General features: G+C 37.3%; 1 protein-coding gene across 1 annotated transcript in view; it reads right to left on the bottom strand.

Annotated features, from left to right (window-relative positions):
- Positions 1–14960, bottom strand: part of ASXL2 (ASXL transcriptional regulator 2) — a 161841-nt gene that overhangs the window by 98640 nt on the left and 48241 nt on the right. The window lies entirely within an intron of this gene.

Raw genomic sequence — 14960 nt, 5'->3', positions numbered from 1 at the left:
ACAAAACAAACAAAAAAAGAAATTCTCAAATGAAGGAAAACTAAAAGAACTCGTCACCAGCAGACCTGCTCTAAAAAAATACCAAAAGGGAAGTTCTTTAGACTGAAATGATACTAGAGGGAAATGAACTTAAGGGAAGAAGGAAGAGCAAAAGAAATGGTAAACATCTGGGTGAACACAGCTAGTCTGTGAACTATTTATGACCGGAAAGCAAAATTAGTAAGACTGTCTGGTGGGGAATTCCATACATGAGATGTAACACATATGACAATTATAGCATAAAGCGGATGGGAAAAGGGACCTAAATGTTTGTAAGTCTTCTACATTTTATTTAAGGTGGTAAAACATTAATTCTAAGGAGTTTGTAAAAGGTTTGGGTATATATTACAATCTCTAGAGAAACCACTTATAACAAAAAGATACAGCCAAAAGTCAATAAATATAATATACTGCAAAACACTCTAATAAATCAAAAGAAGGCAGTAGAGAGGGACTAGTCAAATAAAAAAATAAGAAGGAAAAACAGAAAACAAATAATAAAATGGTAAACTAAATCTAATTATGTCAATGATTACCAGATTGGATTTTTTTAAAAACAACACACATGCTGGGGCCAGCACCATGGCTGAGTGGTTAAAGTTCTGCACGGTCTGCTTTGGCGGCCCATGGTTCACAGGTTCAGATGTGGGGTGTGGACCTGCTCCACTCATCAGCCATGCTGTGGAGGCATCTCACACACAAAGTAGAGGAAGACTGCCACAGATGTTAGGTCCGGGCTAATCTTCCTCAACCCCCACAAAATAGAGGAGGATTAGCAATAGATGGTGGCTCAGGGCAAATCTTCCTTGCCAAAACAACAACAACCACCACCCTACATGCTGTCAATAAAAGCCCACTTTATTTTTTTTTATTGCATTAATGATAGGTTACAATCTTGTGAAATTTCAGTTGTACGTTAATGTTTGTCATTCGTGTTGTAGGTGCACCACTTCACCCTTTGTGCCCACCCCCTACCCCACCTTTACCCTGGTATCCACTAAACTGTTCTTAGTCTACATTTTTAAATTCCTTATATGAGTGGAGTCATACACAGATTATCCTTCTCTAGCTAGCTTATTTCACTTAACATAATTCCCTGAAGGTCCATCCATGTTGCTGCAAATGGAATGATTTTGTTCTGTTTTGCAGCTGAGTAGTATTCCATTGCATATATGTACCACATCTTCTTTATCCATTCGTCTGTTGATGGGCACTTAGGTTGCTTCCATGTCTTGGCTATTGTAAATAATGCTGCAATGAACATTGGGGTACACAGGACTTTTGGGATTGCTAACTTCAAGCTCTTTGGATAAATACCCAGTAGTGGGATGCCTGGATCGTATGGTAGTTCTATTTTTAGTTTTTTGAGGAATCTCCATACTGTTTTCCATAGTGGCTGCACCAGATTGCATTCCCACCAGCAGTGTATGAGGGTTCCTTTTTCTCCACAACCTCTCCAACATTTGTTACTATTAGTTTTAGATATTTTTGTCATTCTAATGGGTGTAAGGTGATGTCTTAGTGTAGTTTTGATTTGCATTTCCCTGATCATCAGCGATGATGAGCATCTTTTCACGTGCCTATTGGCCATCCGTATATCTTCTTTGGAGAAATGTCTGTTCACGCCTCCAGCCCACTTTTTGACTGGGTTGTTTGATTTTTTTGTTGTTGAATTGTGAGAGTTCTTTATATATTATGGATATTAAGCCTTTGTCAGATATATGACTTGCAAATATTTTTTCCCAGTTAGTGGGTTGTTTTTTTGTTTCAATCCTGTTTTCCATTTGCCTTGAAGAAGCTCTTTAGTCTGATGAAGTCCCATTTGTTTATTCTTTCTATTGTTTCCCTTCTCTGAGAAGGCATGGTGTCTGAAAAGATCCTTTTAATACTGATGTCAAAGAGTGTACTGCCTACGTTTTCTTCCAGAAGCCTTATGGTTTCAGGTCTCAGCTTTAGGTCTTTGATCCATTTTGAGTTTATTTTGGTGAATGGTGAAAAAGAATGGTCAGTTTTCATTCTTTTACATGTGGCTTTCCAGTTTTCCCAGCACCATTTGTTGAAAAGACTTTCTTTTCTCCATTGTATGCCCTCAGCTCCTTTGTCAAAGATAAGCTGTCCATAGATGTGTGGTTTTATTTCTGGGCTTTCAATTCTGTTCCATTGATCTGTGCACCTGTTTTTGTACCAGTACCATGCTGTTTTGATTACTGTAGCTTTGTATGTTTTGGAAGTCAGGGATTGTGATGCCTCCCGTTTTGTTCTTTTTTCTCAGGATTGCTTTAGAAATTTGGGGTCTTTTGTTGCCCCATGTGAATTTTAGGATTCTTTGCTCTAGTTCTGTAAAGAATGTCATTGGGATTCTGATTGGGATGGCGCTGAATCTGTAGATTGCTTTAGGTAGAACGGACATTTTAACTATGTTTATTCTTCCAATCCATGTACAAGGAATGTCTTTCCATCTCCTTATGTCGTCATCCATTTCTTTCAGAAAGGCCTTGTAATTTTCATTATATAGGTCCTTCACTTCCTTAAATTTACCCCAAGCTATTTTATTCTTTTTGTTGAGATTGTGAATGGTATTGTGTTCTTGAGCTCTTTTTCTGTTAGTTCGTTATTAGAATATAGAAATACCACTGATTTATGCAAATTGATTTTGTACCCTGCAACTTTGCTGTAGTTGTTGTTTACTTCTAAGAGTTTTCCAATGGATTCCTTGGGGTTTTCTACATATAAGATCATGTCATCTGCAAACAGCGAGAGTTTCACTTCTTCCCTCCCTATTTGGATTCCTTTTATTCCTTTTTCTTGCCTGATTGCTCTGGCCAGGACCTCCGGTACTATATTAAATAAGAGTGGTGATAGAGGGCATCCTTGTGTCGTTCCTGTTTTCAGGGGGATGGTGTTCAGTTTTTGCCCAGTGAGTATGATGTTGGCTCTGGGTTTGTCATACATGGCCTTTATTATGTTGAGGTAGTTTCCTTCTATGACCATTTTGTTCAGAGTTTTTATCATAAATGGCTGTTGGATCTTGTCAAATGCCTTCTCTGCATCTATTGAGATGATCATGTGGTTTTTATTCCTCAGTTTGTTGATGTGGTGTATCACGTTGATTGATTTGCGGATGCTGAACCATCCCTGTGTCCCTGGTATGAATCCCACTTGATCATGATGTATGATTCTTTTGATGAACTGCTGAATTCTGGTTGCCAAAATTTTATTTAGAATTTTTGCATCTATGTTCATCAGCGATATTGGCCTGTAGTTCTTTTTTCGTGGTATCCTTGTCAGGTTTTGGTATCAGCGTGAAGTTAGCCTCATAGGATGTGTTAGGAAGTGTTCCATCTTCCCTAATTTTTTGGAATAGCTTGAAAAGGAGAGGTATTAAATCCTCTCTGAAAGTTTGGTAGAATTCCCCAGGAAAGCCATCTGATCCTGGGGTTTTATGCTTTGGGATGTTTCTGATTGCTGTTTCAATCTCTTTCCTTGTGATTGGTCTGTTCAAATTGTCTGCCTCTTCTTGAGTGAGCTTTGGGAGATTGTAGGAGTCCAAGAATTTATCCATTTCCTCTAGGTTATCCATTCTGTGGACATATAGTTTTTCGTAGGATTCTCTTATAATCCGTTGTATTTCTGCAGAGTCTGTTGTTATTTCTCCTCTTTCATTTCTGATTTTGTTTATTTGAGATTTCTCCCCATTTTTCTTTGTAAGTCTGGCTAGGGGTTTGTCAATTTTATTTATCTTCTCAAAAAACCAGCTCTTCGTTTCATTGATCCTTTCTACTGCCTTTTCTGTTTCAATAGTATTTATTTCTGCTCTGATTTTTATTATTTCTCTCCTTCTGCTGACTTCGGGCTTTATTTGTTCTTTTTCCTCCAATTCAGTTAGGTGTAGTTTAAGATTGCTGATTTGGGATTTTTCTTGTTTGTTAAGGTGTGCCTGTATTGCGATGAATTTTCCTCTTAATACAGCTTTTGCTGTATCCCATATAAGTTGTTATGGCATGCTATCATTTTCATTTGTTTCCATGTATTTTTTTATTTCTTCTTTAATTCCTTCAATGACCCATTGCTTGTTCAGTAGTGTGTTGTTTAGTCTCCACATCTTTGTGCCTTTCTCAGTTTTCTTGTAATTAATTTCTAGCCTTATAGCATTATGATTGGAGAAGCAGCTTGCTATTATCTCAATTTTTTTAAATTTGTAGAGGCTTGCCTTGTTTCCCAACATATGGTCTATCCTTCAGAATGTTCCATGTGCACTTGAGAAAAATGTGTATTCAGCTCTTTTAGGGTGAAGTGATCTATATATGTCTATTAAGTCCAATTGTTTTAGTTTTTCATTTAGTGCTACTATTTCCTTGTTGATTTTCTGTCTGGATGATCTGTCCATTGATGTGAGTGGGGTGTTGAGGTCCCCTACTATTATTGTGTTGTCTTTAACATCTTCCTTTAGGTCTGTTAATAGTTGCTTTATGAATCTTGGTGTTCCTGTGTTGGGTGCATAGATATTTATAAGTGTTATTTCTTCTTGATGAAGTGTCCCCTTGATCATTATATATTGTCCCTCTGTGTCTCTCTTTACCTGTCTTATTTTGAAATCCACTTTGTCTGATATAAGAATTGCAACACCTGCGCTTTTTTTCTTGCTATTTGCTTGAAGTATTGTTCTTCACCCCTTCACCCTGAGTCTGTGTTTGTCCTTGGGGCTGAGGTGTGTTTCTTTGAGGCAACAAATTGTTGGAGCTTGCTCTTTAATCCATTTTGCCACTCTGTGTCTTTTTATTGGAGAGTTCAATCCGTTCACATTGAGAGTGATTATTGATGCATGCGGACTTAATGCTGTCAATCTGTCGCCCATTATCTTGTTTTCCTGCGTTTCTTTTCCTGTGTGCTTTAGCCTACCCATTTAATACTGCAATTTCTTATGATGGGTTTCTTAGATTTTTCCTTATTTATGATTTGTGACTCTGTTCTGTATTTTATTTTAGTGTCTACCCTAAAGTTTGTATTTAGAATCTCGTGTATAATATAGTCTATTCTCTGGTGGTCTCTTACTTACTTGGCCAATACTGATTTAGACCCTTTGCTCTTCCCCTCCTAAATAATTATTTTCATTTCTTATTCCAACTCATGTTATGAATTTGTAGTTAGAGTGATAAGATCACCCTTGATTTGTTAGTTTCCTTACCTTTACCCTAATGCTATAGTTGAATATTTGCTATCCTATTCTGGTTCTATTCATCGGTCTCCCTAGTCTGTGGATTGTGACCCCTTTCTCCCTTTTTTCTTTTTTCAGGTATGAGAGCCTTGTTGAGGATTTCTTGTAGTGGAGGGCTTTTAATTACAAATTCCCTTAACTTTTGTCTGTCGGGAAAAGACTTAATTTCTCCCTCATATCTGAAGGAAATTCTTGCTGGATAGAGTATTCTTGGCTGAAGATTTTTATCTTTTAAAGCTTTGAATATGTCACTCCATTCTCTCCTAGCTTGTAGGGTTTCTGTAGAGAAATCCGCTGACAGTCTGATAGGGGCTCCTTTATAGGTTATTCTCTTCTTTTTTCTTACTTCCCTGAGTATTCTTTCTTTATCTTTCCTTCTTGCCAATTGTACTACTATGTGCCTTGCAGTAGGTCCTTTTACACTGACAAATCTAGGAGATCTGAAAGCTTCCTCTACACACATTTCTCCATCAATCCCTAGATTTGGGAAGTTCTCTTCAATAATTTCGTTAAGCACACTTTTGGCTCCATTTTCCTTTTCCACATTCTCGGGAATTCCTATGATCCTTAAGTTCTTACTCCTCATTGAATCCACTATCTCTCGGAGATGTTCCTAGTTTTTTTTAATTCTTAGTTCTCTTTCTTCCTCTGTCTGGAGCCATTCAGCCTGTCTATCTTCAACTATGTTAATTTTCTCTTCTATGGTGTCTACACGGGCATTCAGGGAATCCGTATTCTGTTTTATCCATTGTGTTTTTCATCTCTAGTAATTGTGTCTGATTCTTCTTTATGATTTCAATCTCTTTTGTGAAGTAACTCCAGAACTCATTGGCTTGTTTCTCTATCTTTCTCTCTACCTCATTGAGTTTTTTGATTATAGCTGCTCTGAACTCATTATCACTTAGTTTACCTAATTCCAAGTCCTCAGGACTTAATTCTATGTTTTTATTGTTTTCCTTCTGGTCTGGGGCTTTTATAAACTGCTGGATGGTAGAGGAGCAGTTTTTTCACATGGTGGTAGAATTCAGTTGCAGTTACAGCCTGTCGCCACTAGATGGGGGTCGAGAGCCGCGTGTTCTGAGCTCTCCGCCTTCAGGCAAGATGGCGGCGCCCAGTGCGCTTTGCCCGGAGGGAGGGGCTGCTATTCTCACGCGCTGATCTGAATTCAGATCAGTTCTGTTCTCTGATCTCCCGAGGCTCTGGGTTTATGGGGTCCCCGCACACGGAAGCTTTCCCCCGTCAGCGGGTCTCCACTGAACCAGCGGCAGGAGTCCTGGATGATCCCCTGGTTGCACAGCCCCTCCCCCAGTCCTTCCTGGACCTTCGCAGCAGGGATCGCAGATTCTAGAGGGGGGAGCGACGTTCTCGCCTACCCGTTCCAGTGCCTCCGAGGCCGTCAGCAAGGTTTATGATCTCCGCCTTCTTGGTATTGTAGGTCTCTAACGTGTTGGCATTAGATTTATTCTCTGAAATTCAGTTTTTCCAATCCTTTGTTGTATTTTGGAGGGGAGAGAATCCCGGGTCAGCTCACCCTGCCATTTTGCTCCACCCCTTCTCCCTATAAAAGCCCACTTTAAATGTAAAAAGACATAGATAAAAGTGAAAGAATGAAAAAACACATACCACGCAAACACTAATCAAAAGTGGCTCTACTCAACCTAAGTGCCCATCAACAGACGAATGGATAAAGAAGATGTGGTACATATATACAATGGAATACTACTCAGCTGCAAAACAGAACACAATCATTCCATTTGCAATAACATGGATGGACCTTGAGAGAATTATGTTAAGTGAAATAAGCCAGCGAGAGAAAGATAATCTGTGTATGACTCCACTCATATGAGGAATTTAAAATTATGGACCAAGAACAGTTTAGTGGATACCAGGGGAAAGGTGGGGTGGGGGGGTGGGCACAAAGGGTGAAGTGGTGCACCTATAACATGACTGACAAACATTAATGTACAAGTGAAATTTCACAAGATTGTAACCTATCAATAACTCAATAAAAAAAAATTAAAAAAAATAAAGTGGCTCTACTGAGGCCAGCTCTATTGGGGCTCTATTGCCATAGTGGTTAGGTTTGCACACTCCACTTTGGTGGCCCAGGGTTTGCCAGTTCAGATCCTGGGCATGGACCTATCCACCACTCATCAAATCATGCTGTGGCAGCATCCCACACAGAGGAGCTAGAGTGACTTGCAACTAAGATATACAACTATATACTGGGGCTTTGGGGAGAAAAAAAAAGAAGACTGGCAACAGATGTTAGCTCAGGGCCAATCTTCCTCAACAAAAGTTAAAAAAAAAAAAGTGGCTCTATCAGTATAAAATAGACTTTAAAACAAAGGATATTACCAGGGATAAAGAGGGTGATTACAAAAGAACAGGGTCAATTCATTATGAACACTTAATGCCCGTAATGTATATGCACCTAACAAGAAATATTCAAAATACACGAAGCAAAAACTGAAAAGATAAACAGACAAATATAAAATTATACTTGGAGACTTCAACACCCTTCTTTCAATAATCAATAAAACAACTAGACAGAAAATCAATAAGAATACTGAACAATAAGAACAACTCTATTAAGCAACTTGACATAACTGACACTTTACCCAAAACTAGCAGAAAACACATACGCATGCTTTTAAAGCACACATGGAACATTCACATGCATCAAAATAGATCATATCCTGAGTCATGAAACAATAAAAACATAGCAACAAAAAACAGAGAAAAAACTGGTTTCTTTTTTAAAAACCTCAATTAATAAATTTAATAAATAAATTGAACAAATCTTTAGCAAGACTGACAAAGACAGGAGAGAAAACACAAATCGCCAATATCAGGAATGAAACAGGTGTCACGACAGATTCTGCAGCCACTAAAAGGAAAATGAAGGAACAGTACAAATAACTTTGCACTCATTAATTTAACAACTCAGAAGACTGGGACAAATCCCTCAAAAACCACAAACTACCAATCTTGACCAATAAGAAACAGATAATCTGCATAGTCCTCTAACCATTACAGAAATCAAATCTGTTATTGAAAAACTTCTGAAAAAGAAACCTCCAAGTCCAGATGGTTTCAACTGAGAAATCCACCAAACATTTAAAGAATACCAATTTTACACAATATTGTCCAGAAAACAGAAGAGGGAACACTTCTCAACTAATTTTATGAGGTCAATGTTACTTTGATACCAAAAGCACACAATACAGCACAAAGGTTAGAAAACTGCAGATCAACCAACATTCATTCATGATGAAACTCTAAGCTAGGGGCCAGCCCCATGGCCAGGTGGTTAAGTTTGCGCGCTCCACTGCAGCGGCCCAGTGTTTTGTCGGTCCGAATCCTGGGCGCAGACATCGCACCGTTCATCAAGCCACGCTGAGGCAGCGTCCCACATGCCACAGCTAGAAGGACCCACAACTAAGAATATACAACTATGTACTGGGGGGCTTTGGGGAGAAAAAGGAAAAAATAAAAAATCTTAAAAAAAAAAAAAAAAAAAACCCCAAAAAACTCTAAGCTAACTTGGAATTGTGGGCATTTGCGGTTGAAATGTGCCCCCAAAAGATGTATCTTCACCCCTGGTTCCTGTGAATGTGACGTTATTTGGAAATAGGGTCTTTCAAGATGTAATCAAGTGAAGATGACATTCTGGTGGCCCTAATCCAATGACTAGTGCCCTCATAAGAAAATGGAAATTTAGACACAAGGGAATGCTATGTGAAGACAGAGACAGAGATTGGAGTAATGAGTCTATAAGCCATGGAACTTCAAGGACTCCAGGCAACCACCAGAAGCTAGGAGAGACGCATGGAACAAATTCTTCCTCAGAGCCTCCAGGAGGAACTAACCCTGCCAACGACTTGTTTTCAGACTTCTAGCCTCCAGAACTTGAGAGATTAATTTCTGTTGTTTAAAGCCACCCCTAATTTGTGGTACTTTGTTAAAGCAGCCCTAAGATACTAGTAATGGAGGAGAACTTGCTCACCTTGATAAACAGCATCTACAAAAAACCTATAGTTACTATCATACTTAATGCTGAATGACTGAACACTTTCCCCTACCAATAAGGAGGCAAGGACCCGTGCACTCACCATCCTTATTCAACATAGTACTGGAAGTTCTAAACAGCAAACTAAGGAAAGTGAATGGGACAGTGCAAAAGCACAGAAGGAGCTCCAACAGTACTGGTGATGATGACATTTCACAAGTGTTTTTATTATTATGTTTCACAATTTATATATTTGTTACATATATTCTAAGTTTGAAATAATAAAATTTTACCTTAACTCAAAAGAAAATGAAAATAGGAGAGAATTTCAAGAAAGCAGAAATTCCAATTTGGAGATACTGACTTTTGGGAGGCCTTCCACCCAAAATTACAAGTTGGAATCAGATAATCTCTAAAGTCATCTCAGTTCTAAAATTTTCTTATTCTGTCTCCTATGTACAAATTTATCATTCTCAATTTTTTAAATCATAAGCATAAAGAATTTGAATTCTCCATTTAAAAGCATAACTATGATATTCCTTGCCTATTTTCTCTGAAATTCTATGAATAAATAATTAAAATAGTGAAATCTCATTTGTCTTCAGTATTGAGTGCCTATTCTCCTGAAGGAAACTGATCATAAATCCTAATAAAAAAATTAATCTGGTAAGGGAAGTGAAGATATATTACGAAGTATAATATTAAAATAGAAGGTGACAATTCTCCTTTAAAAAATAAAAAATACTGAAAGAGGGGAAGATATACTGAACTGAAGAGGAAAAAGCCAGCTTTGGGAGGTAACATCTAAGTTGATGGTGAAAAACCGTCAAGATTTTTTCATAGAGAGATGAGGATAAAAGATTGCCCAATGTCCTGAGTAAAGCTGAGAAATCTTAGATCCTACACAGGGAACAGTAGTGTATCGATGGAAAGAAATCAAATAAACAAGTGGTATGTGGGACCAGTCAATGATCCCAGTTATTCTATGGAAAAACTACTGCAGGCTCTATGCCAGTTATCAATTTATTGACTTTTAGCTCCAAATCTAACCTTGTTTGCTCTTCTCTGTGATAGCAGAGCTGGACCCTATAAACATTTCTCCTTTGCCACCTGGCTCAGTGTTAAGTTTTGTCAGTAGAACGCTGGAGCAACAGAGGAGAAAGAAGGGGCGCTTTTCTTTCTGGTTTTAGTCTGCTCTTGCGGCATGCAACACCCAGCAACATGAGGGACATTCAGTGGCACTCACCCTTCTGCAAGGTTCAACAGAACACCTATGGGCAGCTTCCCAGAAAATTCTGCTATTGCCTCAGCTAGCTCCCTAGTGAGCTGGACAGGTGCCTAGCAGGAGCTTTCCAGCAAGTTCTTCTAGTACCCAGCAGGTGCTTCCCTATGTGCCACCCCAGACTACAGCACCAGTGAGCTTTGTCATCCATTGGACCAGAGCCCCACTTTCTCCAGGAGATCTGAATCGTAACCTAGGGATAAGAAGGGGCCTCCTTGAATGTTATTCTTTCCTGGGGCACAGTGCCTCAGCCCTAGAGGTAGTGGTTGCTCCCTGTACCTGCTATTACTGTACTCTTTTTAGTTCTCTTTATCTTTTAATAGTTAGTTAATTCCTGGTTAACCAGTTAATAACTTCCAGTTAACTTAATAACTTCCCCATTCAAATCACCATGTAGCTTCTGGCTGCTGACTAGACCCTGAGAACTATAGAACTATATAGCTCAAAAACTGCAGAGAACATCTCTTAAAAACTCTTAATTTTAAAAGATAAAAAAAATTAATGCCCCAAAGCCCAGAAACAGCTCCATGAAGCTGTATGGGAGTAGTTCTGTGACTGTCTTTGGGAGGCTGGGGTTTGAATTGCCTCTGTACTTCATGATCAATGGCATAGTCTGTAATCACAGGAAGAAGTATGGACTCAAGTCAGGAGAAAATAATAATGAAATGGGGCACTAAGTTAGTTTTCCTGCAAACTGTAAAATCAATATCCCAAGACAAAAAGAAAATATCTCGAGTTTTTGAAAGGCTATTTTAAACACTGATGGCTAACGACAACCATTTGCCATAAAAGTTACACTGATTCAAGGTAAAATAAAATCCTGAATAACTTCCCTTCAAGAGAAACTCAAGTATACAGCCAAAATGTACCAAGCAGACACATCTGTCCCTGAATCCTTAATCTCACGTCTAGTGTCCTGACAGGGAAACAAAAACAGCTAACTATTCTTTCAATATTTAGACTCATATAAATGCACAGCATGACACAGGATCAACTCATCAGCTATAGTGAGAATGCGAGTTTTTCAACCAAGTAAACCCAATAAACAAAATCTCTATTCAATGAACAATATCGATTTTAAGAAAAGGAAACTGTCTAGATAAAAACAAATGATTCAAAGCTTACAGAATTTTTTAAAAGGTGCTAACAGTACTTCAATTTAGAACAAGCAATTCTGTGTGAAAGAGCTCAACCCTAGGGAAATATCACCTAGTTATGGTTGGTACATAAGTTAAGAGAAAAAAACAGGCTATACTTTAGCCATGGGAAACTGAACAAGGAAGTGAAATGTCATAACAAATTTTTAAAAACCATTTTTAATTTTCTGAAAGAACTGTTTATTGGTAGAGTACAGAAATTAACTTCTTTTTCTTTACAAATGACCAAATATCACAATTAGAGCTTCTATCTACATTACCAATAACTGTTACAACCTATAAAAGTCCCAAATTATTCTTTTCTTTCATCTTTTAAAATCTTTTTATCTTTTCTTCCTCCTATGGGCTATTCCAAGCCCTTCTCACATCTTGTTATCTGTCCTAAACAGAATTAAGCTACTTTTAGAACATTCTAGAACATCCCTTTCACCTGAAACAACCCAACTGTATCTTCTTTCTTCCCTATGACTCCTATGGGAAACTCTAGATTATCTTTAAATAGGGTGCATTTGGGTGTAAAAGAAACATAATGGAATACACAAAGTCATACGTTACTGTGAGGGAAAAAATTTGAGGACCTTTTTCTTCCTGTTTTCTAAAATGTTGATATGCTTTACAGTTACAAAAGAGCTTTTAATTTAAATGTTCCAATTTCTGTTAAAGAATACATGTTTCTAACTAATTCATTCAGAATTCCATACTTCAGGTAAATGATTTTCAATCTTATCATCTAACTTCGTAAACGGACTAGTACATCAATCTTTCTCAGCTAGGAGCCAATCACTTAATTTTTAATGCTTTTTTTGTTGGTTGGTTGTGGGAAAATATACATGACATACAAATTACCATTTTAACCACTTTTTAAGTGTACAATTCAGTGGCATTAAGTACATTCCCAAGGTTGTGCAACCATTACCACTAACAATTTCCAGAATTTTCTCATGATCTTGAAAAGAAACTCTATACCAATTAAACAATAACTCTGTTTTCTCCCCTATTCTCAGCCCCTGGTAACCTCTATTCTACTTTGTCTATGAATTTGCCTATTCTAGATATCCCATATAAGTGGAATTGCATGATATTTGTCTTTTTTGCATCTGGCTTATTTCACTTAGCGTGTTTTTAAGGTTCATCTGTGTAGCATGTATCAGTATTCCTTCTTAAAGCTGAATAACATTCCACTGAATGTATATTCCACATTTTATATACCCATTCATCTGCTGATGGACATTTGGGCTGTTTCCACTTTAATGTATCTTAAAATAAGACAATATAGTATGGAATAATCAAAATTAAGTGAGATTCTTCAAATTTGGGAAGCAGAGGGAAACTACAAAGGGAAAAAGAGTTGAAAGCCATGTATCGAGGATTGAAGAATGAAAATAAAACTGTAAGAAGCAGTACATCTTCAATAAGCATAATATTTATTTCATTCTATAATCTGTCTAAAAACTTTAAATAAAAGACTATCATTTGACATATCATTGCAGCAAGAGAATAAGCTATAAGTACATTGGAATGTGATCTTCCAACCATTGATACTTCATATATTCATTAACAAGTAGGTTTTCAATGCTTGTAATGTGCCAAGTATGACGGTGGCAGGTGGGGGCGTAGGGGGATGTGAGGGGGAACAGATAATGTCACCCCCCTCACGTACTCAGCTTAATGTAAGCCATGGAGAAGTTACATAATTTTTTTAAGATCACAAAAATACATAATTGCAAACCTTAAGTGCTATGAAGAAAGAACACAGAACACTATAATAATTTTAAAAAGGAAAATGCGATCTAGAGGGGAAAGTCAGACAAAATTCTCTGAAAAAGACATAGTCAAACTGACACCTGAAAAATAAGAGTTAACTGAGGGAAAGTACATTCCTTGCTAAGGGATCAGCATCTACAAAGGCTGATGTGGGAAGTATTCCCTACATATTTGGGAACTGACAAAACAAAAATGATATTTAAAGCTATAGGAATGGACAAAATTGCACTTAACCTGGAAAGAAGATAATGAGCAAAAGAACTGAGCAAAAAAGCTCATAAAGGAAGACAGGAAAGCAGGAATATCTGTGGTCACTTCAGGTAACAAAACAGTTTCAAGAAGGATGTGGTAGTCAGCTGTGTTAAATAATGCTGAGAAGTAGGAGAGACAAGAACTAAAAGTCCCATGGAGTTGAGAAAATAGAAGTCACTGGTGACTTAGAAAGAACTGCTTTGTGGTCACATAACTGCATCACAATATAGTTTAACCAAGAATAGCTACTTGTAAATTGTTGTCACTAAGTGAAGCCAGAAGCTATTTTTGATGACTGTCATCTTGCTAGCACTTTTTTTCTTTAAGTTCTTCCTTTTTTTCCTTGTGTTATTTACTATTCTTATTTACTGTCCTTGCCTGGTCCCTAGAAGTGACAACGACAAGTTTAAAGTCACTGAGCCTTACCATGTTAGAGCTGGATGAGACCGCAATTGGCATTTAGACCTAACAGACTAATGAAGTCTGATCTCTACATAACAGATTTCCTGGTCTATTTCCCCAGTGTGTAACAAAGTCTCATCTTACGGGAAGAAATGAAACCTCCGGTTCATTCCTATTCTATAAGACCCACTAGTGCTATAAAAGGATATTAGAATACCTTAGCAGAATTTGTTCCTCAGAGTCACAAAAATCACTATCCTTTTCTCCTGCAGCCTTATACAAATTGATCAGTGATTAAATGGGTATCGTGTTTTAATTTTAATCTAATTAATCTCAAGTGAAAATTAAGAATTCCATCAATAAATTAAGAGTGATTAATTTTTAAATAATTTACAAAAAATGTTTAAAGGCTATTTCTTCAAGTGCATTTTAATGTTTTAATTTACAAATGTTCACACAATTTTTCAGGGACTATAATTTTCACACTATATAAAGTGAGATATACTAATTTATACTTTACTATTTCATATTAATAAAGAAAACCTAATTTATTCCCAACTTACTGACATTTGGCCACAAATCAAAACAAAAATTTTTTAACTGCATTAGCAAAGAAGAGCCAATAAAAAAATCTCAAATTGAATTTCGTGTTAAAGAAAAGAAGAATTAAACTCTAGAACATGTAATAGCTAATTATCAAAAAAATACACTGTTGCCCATTTACAAATATTTCAGCATAGTTCACCATTTCTCAATAGAACACTCCTGGCATCTGAGCTGAAGAATTCTTCAGTGTGAAGGACTGTCCAGCACAACGTAAGACATTCACCATCCCTG

This window comes from Equus przewalskii, chromosome 14 (genome assembly GCF_037783145.1).
Source record: "Equus przewalskii isolate Varuska chromosome 14, EquPr2, whole genome shotgun sequence".
NCBI classification, from domain to species: domain Eukaryota; kingdom Metazoa; phylum Chordata; class Mammalia; order Perissodactyla; family Equidae; genus Equus; species Equus przewalskii.
The sequence above is the reverse complement of the archived record's forward strand: the minus strand, read 5'-3'. Positions and strand labels throughout refer to the sequence as shown.